Raw genomic sequence first — 14,376 nt, 5'->3', positions numbered from 1 at the left:
CTGTACATCTACTTTCATGTATTTTTCTCTAGTTGCAGGTGCTATGTGTAATACAAGTCAGAGATCATTAAGGCTTATGTTAATTTAACACTTTGGCACTTAATTTGTGTTAACTTACACTGAGGAAATGGTTAGTGTTTTCCTTTAAAATTTTGTTAAATGGCATTGTGAAGAATGCTTCTAAGTTTATCCAAAGTTCTGAGTTTACTAAAATTCAGACCAGGAGAAAAAGCAGGAAAACTGGTTTAGATAAAATAGGAAAAATGTCCTCCAGCAGTTAATAAAAATAAGTTCATTTTATACCCCAGTATCCAAACAGATGTCCTAGAATTTATACTATTTATAGCCTAATTGAAACAAGCAAACAAAACCAAAACTTTAAGAAAATGTGCTTACTCCTGTAGTATTTCTTTGAAGAAATGGGATATCTGGAAAGAAAAAAATGAATTTCTGACTTTTTTTCCTCAGGGAAACACCACTGAAATTCTGAGCATTTAGAGATCTTTCTGACACTGCTGGTCAGACACTTGATAGATGTTCAAGAAGAAAAGCAGAAATAGCAAAAAGTAACCGTCAGTGCAGTACACCCATTTAGCTGTTGTTCAGTCTTTTCATAGCTCCCATTTCAGCATTTCCAAATGCATGAAAAAAAGTTCAGAAAAACATTGCTGAAAGCATGAAGAATTTTAATTTGTGTTATGCTTAAACCTTCTTATTTATTTATATAATATTGTATATTCATGGATTAAACTTTTGTTAGAATAAAAGTTTAAATGTAAGTAATCTAAACTGTAGAATTAACACAACAGATTTGGCATTAATCAAGTTAAAAAAAAAATAATTATTCATTTGGAATCTTTCCCAGAGAAGATTTCACCAAGTTGATGATGCAAGGAACACTTCCATGTGATAAAACTGTACTATTCAACTGTTCCGTCAAGAATATTTCAAGTTGGACATTGTAGAAGCACACAAGCAGCACTTGAGGATGAAAATGGCTCGGCCTGTGGGAAACACCTTGTCTCATTATTGAAGCAACAGTGGAAAATTAATGTCTCTCTCAGCAGTAACCCAGTCAGCAATATGTGCTCTAAATGAAGTAGAAGGGGGATGGCAGTACATGCCATGTATCTTCTTGGTTGCACTTTTGTGATATGCCTTACTTCAACCTCTGGGCTGAAACCGACATATATGAAATCTGCTAATACTGAAATGGACTTTTCAAAAAAAAAAAAAAAAAAACAAAAAAACCAAACCAACCCTAAACTATAATTACACCATCTGAGCCTAATATTATAATTACAACAGTTCAACTGTATTAGGAAAATCTTTTCATTTTGACTTCAAAATGAAGTTAAACTGAGTTAACTTCACCAATGTTCAAGAAGAGAACTAGAGAAAACTGAAAGGAAATGTTAGTGTCCCAGGGGCATTTAGGAGAGGTTAAGGTTTATTCTGCTGTCAACAATTAACTAATAATTTTTTGTGTTTAGGAGTACCCAACTAGTAAATCTATTATTCAGCAGCACTGAGTGAATTCAGTAAATTAGATTTTTTTAGTGTCATATGGGCTCAAAAATGCTGTAGTCATTCTAGTTATGAATGGTTGTTACAAGCCACCTAACAATGAGAAAGGCAGGCATATCTGCACAGGCTTTGCATGCTGGTACACAGTCTAGTGCTTTCCAACACAGATAAATGTGAGCCAGCTCAAGATCCAAAGCCATAAGCCATCATTAGAAAGATGCAGCCTGGTTGGCCAGACTGTTTCTCCCCAGACAACTTATGCTTATGGAGTCTATAGGCAACTTGCTCCCTCTGCCTTTTCTAGGAGCAGGACATTGGGGATGATAAGGGAACAGGGAGATAAATTAGACCACTCCAACCCTTCTTTGCTCTTTAGTATCTTTCTGAAGACTGTCTGTGTTTCTTAGGAGAATATCCAAGAAGAGGGAAAATCACTCACTACTTTTCCCCTTCTTCCCAAGGGCTTGGAACAGCCTGAAGGAAATTGTTTGTCCCTAACAGCTCCAGAAGAGGCAAGACAGCTGTATCCTGCCCTTAGGCAGACTGTGTCTCTAAATACAGCCCATATTGGACTGTTTTGGAGATTTTAAAAATGCTGCCTACAGGGGCCAATACCCGTAAAGTGTATCAAGTTTAAACTACTTCACTTTAAGGAACAATGCATTTGAGAAAAGCACTAAGATTAGTAGCTGTCTTAGTTTGTGCATGAAATCAATTATCTTACATGATGTTAAGTAGATGTGAACTGAGAAATGAAATGTTTATTTTCTTCCTAGGTGATTACAACACTAAGCAGCAGGGGTAGTTTCCTCACCTTCTATGGCTCCTAGTAGTTGCACAGAGTCTGCAGAGGTGTTATGTCGTGCTGCTGTTTACAGCTATAATGTCAAGCCCTTCCACATGTGCAAAGTTATCTATATATTGGACTCATGCTAGCAGAAAAAAAGGCACATACAAAGGCAGTTGAAAGCCATGTTTGATTCCCCATCCCCAGGCAGTGTTTCTTTCATGCTGAAAGGGGTAGAATAAGATAAATAACTGCTACCTTCACAGTATGTGATCTTCAACTGTTTGAGATGCCACATTAAAAAAAATCAACAGTTCGGTCAAAAAAGTGAACACCTAAAAAAGTTTTTCAAGTTTTCCTCAGTTCTACTCAAGGTCATGAAAGTTCAGGCATGTTAATGTTGCTTAATGTGATTTTAAATAATAAATTAGGATAATCAAGCACAGTATTTCTATGCCGATAGATTCTCTGGTTAGCAACCACATTTCACTCCCACAGAGAATGTAGGTGAAATGTTTGAAAGCTCATATCATTTTTAATGTAATTTTTTAGATTATTTTGAAACTGAACATAGGAATGCATGTGTTTAAGAGAAACAGACATATTGAATTTGTTTCCTTCTGGCTATGCCAATTTTATAATCAGGTGACTCTTTCACATCATATTTCTTACTTCTAATGGGAATAGAATTATTTTTTTTTTTTTTAATTTGATGCAAGTTTGTGTGCCCACTTGTGTCTCGGTATTTATTTATCCTTCAAAATTTTCTCTGTAAAGACATACATTACCTCTTTGACCTCCACTGTCATTCATGTTTTTATTTTGTCCTTTGTACAGTTCCTTCTGACATTTGTTCTGCTTCGCGCGTTTGCTGTTCTTTCTATTTTCCTTGTTCTCTTTCAGTCCCCTTTATATGTGTATATGTCTAGTGTTCTGGTAAAATGCTCATCTGCAACATTCTTAAAGCTTCTGCAGGTGCTGCAACTCCTCTAACTTTGAGATTTTAGGACTCTAAAGATTTTTAGAAGGAAATTGCAATATATTTTTAAAATATTTTTTCAGATCTCTTTTTACATTCTTCCATTAACAGCTGTCCTCCTGTTTCTGGATCCTCCCTCATTTTGTTAATTTTTTAATTTTTTTTTTTTTAAAATCTCACTACATAGTTTCTTTCAGTTGCTTCCCATATCTCACTTAGTTATTCTCATTAATTCTGAACTTTCCTTCCATTATATTGAATTCTAAAAATACCCTTCTGCAATTTCACTGCCTTGGATAAAAATATTAAATTATTTAAAATTATCACATATTAAAGGCAAAGAATGATAAACTGCTGTGCTAGATAGAAACTTAGTACCAGATTAAATAATGTTTGACAATAGATGATGTGTTTGTACGTATATAATGATTTTCCTAATATCTTCTTGTAGAGGTTTGGGAGACTAGGTAGGAACATTTGTACTTGTGTGTGTGTACATATAGGAACAGGTATATTGGCATAGTTACAATGTGTTTTTATAGAATCATAGAACAGTTTGGGTTGGAAGGGACCCTTAAAGGTCATCTAGTCCAAATTACCCTGCAAGAAGTAGGGACATCTTCACCTAGATCAGGTTGCTCAGAACCCCATCCAAGCTGGCCTTGAATGTTTTCAGGGATGGGGCATCCACCACCTCTCTGGGCAACCTGTACCAGTGTTCCCCCATCCTCATTGTAAAATTTTTTTTCCTTATATCAAGTCTGAATCTGCTTCCTTCTATTTTTAAATCATTACCACTCGTCCTATCACAACAGACCTTGCTAAAGAGTTACTCCCCATCTTTCCTCTAAGTCCCTTTTAGGTTCTGGAAGACCACTATAAGGTCTCCCTGGAGGTCTTCTCCAGGCTGAACAGCCTCAACTCTCTCAGCCTGTCCTCATAGGAGAAGTGCTCCAGCCCTCTGGTCATCTTCATGGCACTCTTCTGGACTCACTCCAGCAGGTCCATGATCTTCTTATGCTGGGGGCTCCAGAGGTGGACACAATACTCCAGGTGGGATCTCACAAGAGTGGAGTAGAGGGAAAGAGTCACCTCCCTCGACCTGCTGGCCACGCTTCTTTTAAATGCAGCCCCGGTGCAGTTGGCTTTCTGAGCTGCAAGTGCGCGTTGCCGGCTCATGTTGAGCTTCTCGTCCACCAGCACTCCCAAGTCTTTCTCCTCAGGGCTATTCTCAGTCCATTCTCCACCCAGCCTGTATTTGTGCTTGGGATTGCCTCTACCCATGTGCAGGACCTTGTATTTGGCCTTGTTGGACTTCATGAGGTTGGCATGGGCCCACCTCTCCAGCCTGTCAAGATCCCTCCCTTCCCTCCAGTGTATCAACCTCACCACACAGCTTGGTGTCGTCGGCAAATTTGCTGAGGGTGCACTCTATCCCACTGTCCATGTTACCAACAAAAATGTTGAACAGGGCCAGTCCCAATATTGACCCTTGAGGAACACCACTCGTCACTGGTCTCCACTTGGACATCGAGCCGTTGACCACTACTCTTGGAGTGCGGCCATCCACGTGTTTCATACTTGAACAAACAAGTTTACATTTCAGGATGAAGATACAGCAAAGTAGATTTTCATATGATGAAAATCACTGTTTTTTTCTTTTTATCTAAACAAAAGTATAAATAGAAAAAAAATACTCAACCCCAAAACCAAAAACTTTGAGGCACAGTATGCAATGCTTCCCAGGCTTTTTTAATTCCTGGGTCCATGGTATATGAATCTGATTATCTGCTGTGCCCTAATGAAGGCACAGGCATCCTGCAAACTGAGGGAAAAGTATGCCAACATTTTGTCTTGGCCAGCTCAGTGCCCTCCTCTCCGTCATGAAACGCTGCATGGTCTCAGTAAACCACAGGTATGAGTACATTTGCCACGTGGAACGCAATCTTCCCTTTGATGTTAGCTACAAAATAAAATGTACTGGCTGTCTGCATCACGTAAGAACCATATACAGCTGTGTGAATGAAAATGCTGTGACAGAGAGGAAACTGTGCAGGAACAAGAAGCTGTCCCTCTTCTTTTGCCTGGGATAGAAATTATCCTGCAGTAGAGTAAACTAGTTTCTTCAAGATTCAGAAAGATTTATTCCAGTGTAAGTAACATTATTACGCTACCAAAAGTATTGTTATCTCTAATGCAAACTGTTTCATTTCCTAGCATACTCCATTTATGCACCTAAGGCCTTGCAGCACATTTTTCTATCGTTATATTGAAGTGTGGTCCACTCCTTCATAAATAATAGAGCTAAATTATTGGTATTATAAAAGCACTGAACATTGAACCCTTATATTTATCGTCGGGCTTACTAGAGATGGCAAGGAGGTTTAGAACATCTCTATCCTACCCATGATTCAAACCTGATCTATGGGGATTGTCTTTTTGTTCTGAGTGAGAGATAATTCAGTCTGCAAAACTGAGCTTGACAGAAATTTTTGTCAGTTATGTATGAAGTTTTGAGATACAGAATTCTGTCCACTAGGGAATATGGATAAAAACTGCAAAATTCAATTGCTTTAAAGATCTTTAAAACCTGAAAAAAATTGGACTGGATTCTCTTCTATTGAAAGCTCGAAACTTCATACGACACGATAGCTCGACTCATGTCTGTATTAAAAACTATTTACTGTGGTAAAAGTAAATATATTTATCTTCATGAAAGACCAAGGATCAAGCCCTTGCTTGTTTCTGGAGTTATAACCACTTCTTCCAGCAGGACATTGATTATTTGTGGGAGTTTTTCCAGCTTGTTGACTTTCGTATCAGACCCCTTTGTTTTTTCTTTATTCTGTGCAGGAAGATGCTAGCAATAAGTAAAGTTTTAGCTTACAGTCCTAGAGACAGCTACCTCTAGCATGAATACAATCACAGACATGGTAGAAACTGAAGCAAAATACAGATTATTTAATATGAGTTGTTTGGAGCCCATGCATTCCTGTGTTCCTGCTGTAGCAGCTGTGCAGGGACTGTATTTTCTTGCATTAACATTTGTTGAAATTAGATAGATGTTAATGTATTTTTACCATCAGTGATGTTTTAATAATACAAAGCAAACTAAATAAGGATGTCTGTTCTGAGCAAGAAATGCTAGCAAGAATTAACTCCTCTGTGTATGATCAAAGTGGTGGGAAAGCACAGCAAAACTTGAAAACCTTTTACTTTTTGAGCTTCCAAATCAATCGTGGAGAGATACTCGCAAACAGTAGATTACAGTAAACGAATTACAAAAAATAAACTAAACTCTGACCTTTTATACAAAACCTCCCTAACATGCAAGAACTCAGGCTGAGTCAGGATATAAACTGGTAAAGTCCAAGGATATGTAGTCCTGTCTTCTTTAATTACTGCAGTGTCAGTTCAATGACTCTGTGAATAAAAAAAAAAAAAAGCTTTTTTTTTCTTTTTTTTTTTTTCCCCCTAAGCTAACTGGCATATTATCTTCCTTGGCCTGTTTACCCTCAGCAGAGAAAAATATGTTGGAGACTTCATACATGTGTATTTTGATGCTTTGATCTGAGTGCTGTACACGCAACTGGTTAGGGTAGAAGTGAAACCTCTTGAGTGTAGTGTTCTAATAAAAGAATGTCTATTGTGCCTGTAAATATGTGCCTGCTGAAGAATATATGTATGCATATGGACATATTGTCTTTATAATTTCAATATCTTTTATATTTTCTGTTGTTTCTCATATCTTAAATCCAGCTTATGGATTGCAGATCACTACCTATGAAGTCAGGTTCCCTTAAGTGTCCCATTGCCCCTCTCAGATTTTTATTGGCATGTGTTTTTAAAATTATGTATGAACCTTTAGAGCAAATCAAGACTGGTGCATGAACTCTAGATTTTACCACTGCTGAATTATCATTTTAATATGATTTCTTCAGGTTAGTCTCCTGATACATTGTTTAAACTGAATCCTGCATTAAAGCTTCTGTGTAGAAAGTTAGCAATAAATAGAGAGAGGATGAGAATGTTTCAGTCTATTGTATACTAATGGAGAGAAAGCGGTGAGTGATACTCATCCCTCCTCACCCACCCCTGTTCCTCTGCCTGGAGCTACTGAGGAAGTTTGCAGTTGAAAGTCTTCCTAAAAACTGTAAAAAAATATGTCATCTAGGAAGAGCACAGTCGTAACACATTAGCAATTTTTCAGCTGCATTACCTAGCGTTTGATAAGTGGTCAATATGAAGTTCACGAATAGACTTCAAACAGTATTTTAAATGTTTACATTAAACAAAGACTAGAAAAGGGTCCAAGACAAAACTTTACATTAAATCCTAGTGTGCAAATCAGCATAATCTGTTAAATGGTTAATGATGATCTAAGGCCTTGAGCATTAGCAGCTTATTCCTCTTTAGCTAAAACACAGCTCTCTTATCTCTGAAGTAACTAGTAGGCTTTTATAATCTTGTATTCGGTCACTGAAGAGAGACATTGTGCAATGCATTAATATCTAGTAATGATATTATTAGCATCATAGCATTATTTAATTATTCATTAAATAATTTATGTGGGTTAATATATTTGGGAATGGCTTAACATAGAGCTTACGTCTAGGTTCACACATTATCACCATGTGATACTTTTTATTTGAAAATATTTTGTTTTGAATTAAGACTTTAATTCTCAAAATTAAATAACATCAGAGTGGATGCTGTAAGTCTTCATATATGTGTTAAATTTAAATACAAAAACTAAATCAAATGCAAATAGTATAGCCATAGTCAAAGTAAGATGTAATTGGAATTGTATGAGTAAAGAATAAGAACAGCTCTTTATCTGTTTACAGGTCTATTCTAAAATTCAAAAGGCAAAGTGTCATTTTCCATCTGCAATATAATGATCATGTGCAAAACTGAATAACAGAATCAATTACCACGCTGGTTTGCACCAGCTAACACAGAGTTGCCATTTTAAGGAACTAACCATTATCAATGCATCTTTCTAATGGTCTCCTTTAAATTTGGCAGAGTCACACAGCAGTTACCTCAGCAGTGCTTTTTGCAGTTGGCTGCTGTTTTGAACTTATTAAGCATTTACCTGTTGATTATGTTTTCTTTCTCTTGCTCCTAAGGAAGATGGTAATTCTAGTACCCTAAAAAGGACAGGCATGTGTCTCAGAGTCAACAATATCCTTTACAGGATTTTGTGAAAGTATAAGCAGTGATGTTCTGTTTCCTTTAGTAAAAAATTGCTTATGCTGGGACATTTTAATAGCTTTGTATTGCCTTCTGACATGAGATCTATTAAGATGCCACAGCTGCAGCTGTGTGCTTATAATCCCTTTCACCTCACTTTGTGTTTGGGGAAGGAAAGGATATTGGAGCAGACACACTCCCAGGGTATGGGATGGATTTGTTATTATTGGCACAAACATAGAAGACATTTCATTCATTGCTTGATCTTCAGCCTATTGAGGCCACTAGAAAAACTTCTATTCACTCAAGTGGTGCTGGATCGAGCTTTCAGAGAGCTGATGAATGTTATCTAGTCCTTGTCACCAGTAAAAAAGGAAAGCAAGAGTAAGCTCCAAAACTTGAACTACTTTTGTCTGCGAAGACAATTCTGTTTCCAACTTGTCTGAAGCAGGGAAAGTTTCAGCAATCAACAATAACTAGAGAATAATAATAAAGAAATCCTTTTTCCTAATTGTACTTTTTTCTCCTGTTTTCTCTTCTTGCTGTTTCTCATTGAATGTTTTTTGCTGCCTCTTTTATTTGTCACCTCCCAGGCTCTTCAGCTAACTCTGAGGCTCCCAAACATGTCATTTAGTATTTTTTCAACCTTTACAAAAGAGTATACTCCTCTTGCACCTTGGCCCTTTTTCTCAGATTATTATTATTTTTTTTTTTCTGTGACCTCTATCCCATCTGCTTCTACTGCTAGTTTTGTCTTAAATTGTCTGCCCTTTTTATCTCAGTGGTTACATGAGGTCTCAGGAGTGAAATGCCTTCGGAACAGTGAATTTTTCAAATAATTCTGTAAGTGACTTAAAAGTCCTGCAACTTCCACTCACTGCTAATTTCCCCAAACTGTTACCAGATAAAATAGACAGCATCCTTTTTTAGTAACCCGACTAAAAGGAGGTATCCAGAAACTTAGAAATATTAAGAACAAATTCCTTCTTGTCTTACCAAAATAAATGGGCTTTTTCTTCCTTGGTAATGTATCAGAATTAGCACTGTAACTATTAACTATGAAAGTGAATTAGCTTGTCTACTCCTGTTACAATTTAGTCTACAGTAAGACATTCTTATGTCTTCTGTTTAGTCTTATGTAATTTCCAACAAAATTTTGAGTCTGAGGCATTTTTTTCCAGTCTGCAATAATAACTTTTTCTTTCAGTAACTACTGCAACAATTGAATGAATGTTACAGACCTGCAACTCAGGGGTACTATATATAACAAATGAATCCACAGTGTTTAGCTGAGGTTTCTAGGAATTACTTTGGTATATGCAGATAACTGGCCCCAAGTTAACCTGGAGGATGGTCAAGAGATAACCTAGTGCCATTAATTTTGAGTTGTTGCAGCCACAGGCCATTTGCTTCCAAAGAAAAACAGCAAGACTTAAAAGCATACTATTACAAGATCAGCATGAAAATCCCATTAAATCTCACAGCATGTAAAGATTATATGAAGGCTACCACAGTACATATCATTATTTTCTATGAACATGCACACACACAAACACATAGATAGAGGCATATATATCCATTTGTTCTGAAGGACTTTTGTTCTACAGTAAGCAAAAAGGGGAGAAAAGGAAAATCTCCTTCTACATCACAACTCGTAACTTTCTGCATTACCTGCCCTCACAAAATGGCAGCTTGACTGCACACTGCGCTTGGTTACCTAACTTTGGATACCACAGTTCAAACCAAAAGTGTATGATAGTGAGAGCTAAATTGTTCAAATACTGTGCTGTTGACGTGCTGGAGTGATACACTCACTGTATTAATGTCTTCAGGTGGTTGCCTAACAGCAGGAAAATTAAGTTCAGGTTTATGCTGAGTACCAGATATGTACCATGGCCCATGCAAGAGCCTTGGTTCCTGCAGGATTCATACTGGGAAGCTGTCAGAGCACACTGGGTTTCTCTTCCAGTCTTGACAGACAGGCTTTCCTTTCTGCTTTTAAAACCAAAGTACAGGCATACAGAGGAGGGAGACGGATGGGGAATTGCATGTCTGGGCTGCCACATTAGATATAAACTCAGGTATAATCTTGGGGATTCAAATCAGATGACACAAGACATGTTGAGTATGGTGGGAAATTGGATGGGTCTCAATTACACAACTAGCCTTCTATTTCCCTGGTGTCATTCTCTGTAATGTTCTAAAACCAGAATTTATTGTTAAGATACATTCACAAGTGGAGCAAACTTATATTTTTCTGTTACATTATCATTTTAAGTTAAAGTGCAAAGAATGTCCTACAGAAGAAACGCCTTTCTTGTCAATTTACCAGTATGTTATGAGAACAGGAATGTGCAGCTGCCCATAAATGCAGCAGCAAGAAAATGTTTTCTTCATTAAGATTTTACTTTTTAAGATATTTTTGCATAGGGTTACTGTTCATGAAATAGAAGAAATAGCAATGTTCAAAGGTTTCTTGTACAGTTCTTCATGTGTGTTTCAATCCTGATCTGCACAAGATGCTCTTAGTCGTCTGTTGTAGGGAGCCAGCCCTACATCGTAGGCTGATCAAGAGCATCAGGTTTTTTGTGATATCTGCAAATAAAAACTAAAATGAAACCATCAAACTGATTTTCATGAGCAGAAACTGAACATAGATATCCAGAATGTAACAGCTAATGTATTAATCTTCTGTTTAACATCATCCAGAGTGTGAGTGTTCATACTCTTGTACTTATTCATTGTTCTTTTTAGGTATCAGTGTTCATAAGCTTCTCTGGAAAGCAGATAAGAAGGAAGATGACGATAAGCAATGTTTTGGGTGCTAGTGTTAGAAATGGGACGTGCTGCCAATATAAAGGTATTTAGAGCCTGTGCAGCGCTTTTGTTTTCTTCCTCCAAAAAACAGCTGCATGTAGCCTCAGATTAATGGGAATGTGAAAACAGTAACCTTTAATTTTATGCAGCTAATATTTCAGAAAATATCAAAGCAATTGATGTAGTATATAGTGAACTACAAAGTATAGTCTTAGTTACTTTTATTTTTCCATACACAGGGCAAATTACCAAAACTATCCAGCTACTTTAAGATAAGACTCTTCCTAAAATGATTCAACAGTTCAATAGGTAACCATCTTATGAAACTCGTTTAACACTGTTGTCCCTGAACACAAATTGAATTTCAATCATGTAGGGAGAATGAATTCATTTTTAACTGTTGTCATGATTACAGGTCTAGCTGCACAGCTGTTGTCCTTTTCGTCTCTGTAAGTGCATCCACTGTTCCAATTTTCAGGCTTTTACCTTTTTTTTTTTTTTCCTAAACCAGAAATTATCTTAAATATAGTGCATGCATATCTATTGTACTTTTATGCAGAGACCTGTGAACAATGAATACAGTAATCAGTCAGCTTTTTGTAACCAAATAGTATTTGCTTAAATGAAGAAAGAAAGCAGATAAAAATGACTTTAAGAAGGAGGCAGGACACGATACTCTTTAAATTTTTGATTCTTTTTATAGTGACCTAGACCAGACTAGATTTAAAAAAACCAACCTTTAAAAGCCTTTGTGGATGGATATCTGTAGTTCTGTCTATTAATCGTCTGCTTGAGAAAAAAAAGGAGGTGCTTTTAAATTTCAATAGCGCTTTTGTTTCTACTGTTCTGGGACAGCAAGTGGGACAAAAGGTATATAGATGGATGGATGGATGGATGGATGGATGGATGGATGGATGGATGGATGCGTGGATGGGGACAATTTAAAATTATGAAAGCTAAGAAATCAGCTTTGTCTGAATAAATAATTTTGCTTGAAGATTGACTTACTTCACTATGATTTAGGTTTTTCCTGTTATCTTCTATATATCTCAAACTAAATCCCCTCAGTAATTTAACCAGCAGATTATTTCATAAATTTACAAAGTGAATACTTAATTCCATGACAGCTGTATTCTTGAATAGAGATTATATTCTTCAATGTGTTTTAACTAGATGTCAAACCAGGTTTTTTTTTTTGGTTTTTTTTTCCAGGTTAAGGTGGTAACCATTGAGATTTTAATAGTATGTTGTACATTATTCCTCTAAAAATCTTTATTACTTTTTTTGAAAGTATCTTACTACCATGTTCTAGGCAATATGGATAGAAATTGATACGGTTGCACTCACTTCAAAGTACCATTGATTTTTATTTTTTTTTTAGATTCCCTGATCCTTAAAGGACTTAGGTAATTGCTTAATTTTCTCTTTTACGGCCATGCATTTTCAAGTATGTGGGACTACAATGTAGACACACTTAAGCACAGGAATTTTTGCCCCTCTAGTTGGCCTTGTTTTTCATCTGATCCAGAACAGAAACTTTGGTCTATTATTCTGTATTCTGATGAAAGCACTGATTAGAAGCACGCAAGCAAAGAATGAAACATTGCTTAGTTAAATCAATTTGCATATGTCTCTTGATTTTTGTCATGTTTGGCAGTTAGATTATCAAAGCTAGTTACTTGTCAGCAAAGATTTGTTTCCTCATGACTTGTCTTGTCCTCTTCTATGACTTGGAAAGGAACGCATAATACTGAATTACTTTAGACTGTGATGTTCAAAAGAGCCGGATTACAGTTTGACTAAAGATCTAGCAGGAAGAGAAGCTGGGCTGAGAAACATAGTGTATTACATGAAAATATCGATACTGCAAAAGCAAAGAGTAGAGAATCATAGAGTCACAGAATCATCGCATCATTTAGGTTGCAAAAGACCTTTAAGATCTTTGAGTCCAACTGTTGACCTAGCACCACTAAACCATGTCCCTAAATGCCACATCTAGATGTCTTTTAAACATTTCCAAGGACGATAACTCAATGACTTCCCTGGGCAGCCTGTTATAATGCTTGATAATCCTTTCAGGGAAGAAGTTTTTCTTAATATCCAATCAAAAGCTCCCCTGGCTCAACTAGAACCTATTTCCTCTTGTCTTGTTGCTTGTTACACAGAAGAAGAGACCAACACTCACCTCACTACTTTAGGTAGTTGTAGAGAGTGATTGTCTTCCCTGAGCCTCCTTTTCTCCAGATTAAACAACCCTAGTTCCTTCAGTTGCTCCTCACAAGACTTGTGCTCCAGACCCTTTAATAGCTTGGTTTCTCTTCTTTGAACACATTCCAGCACATCAATGTCCTTCTTGTCATGAGGGCCCAAAACTTAACAGGATATTCAAAGTGCAGCCTTACCAGTGCCAGGTTCAAAGGGACAATCACTTCCCTAGTCCTGCTGGCCACACTACTTCTGATATAAAACAGGATGCTATTTGCCTTCTTGGCGACTTGGGCACACTGCTAACCCAGCACCCCCAGATTCCTTTCTGCTAGGCAACTTTTCCACAGAGAGTGTGACTCTTATTGCAACCATATCAGAGACTTTGGCTTTCCAGCTTCGGTCTCAAGTTTCATTCCTTGACGTCTTCCATTGTTAAGCCTTGGTATCAATCAAGTTGATGGTCATTAAAACTATAGTACCTTAAAGACTATGACATGGTAAATGCTTGTTTCTAAAACATGCTCCGGATTCTATTGTTGAGAAGACCAGGTGTGTGGGTGTGGCTGTGTGTGTGTGGTGTGGGGGTGTGAGTGTGTGTGAGGCGAGGGCAGGGTGTGTGTGTGTGTGTATGCACATATATGTATAGAGGAGTCAAAAAGGGCTGAGTATCTAGCTGTCCTTTATGTATGAGAGTCAAAAGAGCAGAAGTGGGGAAACAGAAGCAGTAGTGTGAGAGAGAATCTCAGTACTACTCAGTATTCAACACTGGGGAGAGAATTTGCACCAGATTTAAATAGATATAAATTAATGGAAGAAGTTACTGACTCATTGATGGTAATTAAATGACATGTATCTGACAGAC

The sequence above is a fragment of the Chlamydotis macqueenii genome, chromosome 2, assembly GCF_036417535.1.
Source record: "Chlamydotis macqueenii isolate bChlMac1 chromosome 2, bChlMac1.mat, whole genome shotgun sequence".
NCBI lineage: Eukaryota > Metazoa > Chordata > Aves > Otidiformes > Otididae > Chlamydotis > Chlamydotis macqueenii.
Note: the sequence above shows the minus strand (reverse complement) of the source record.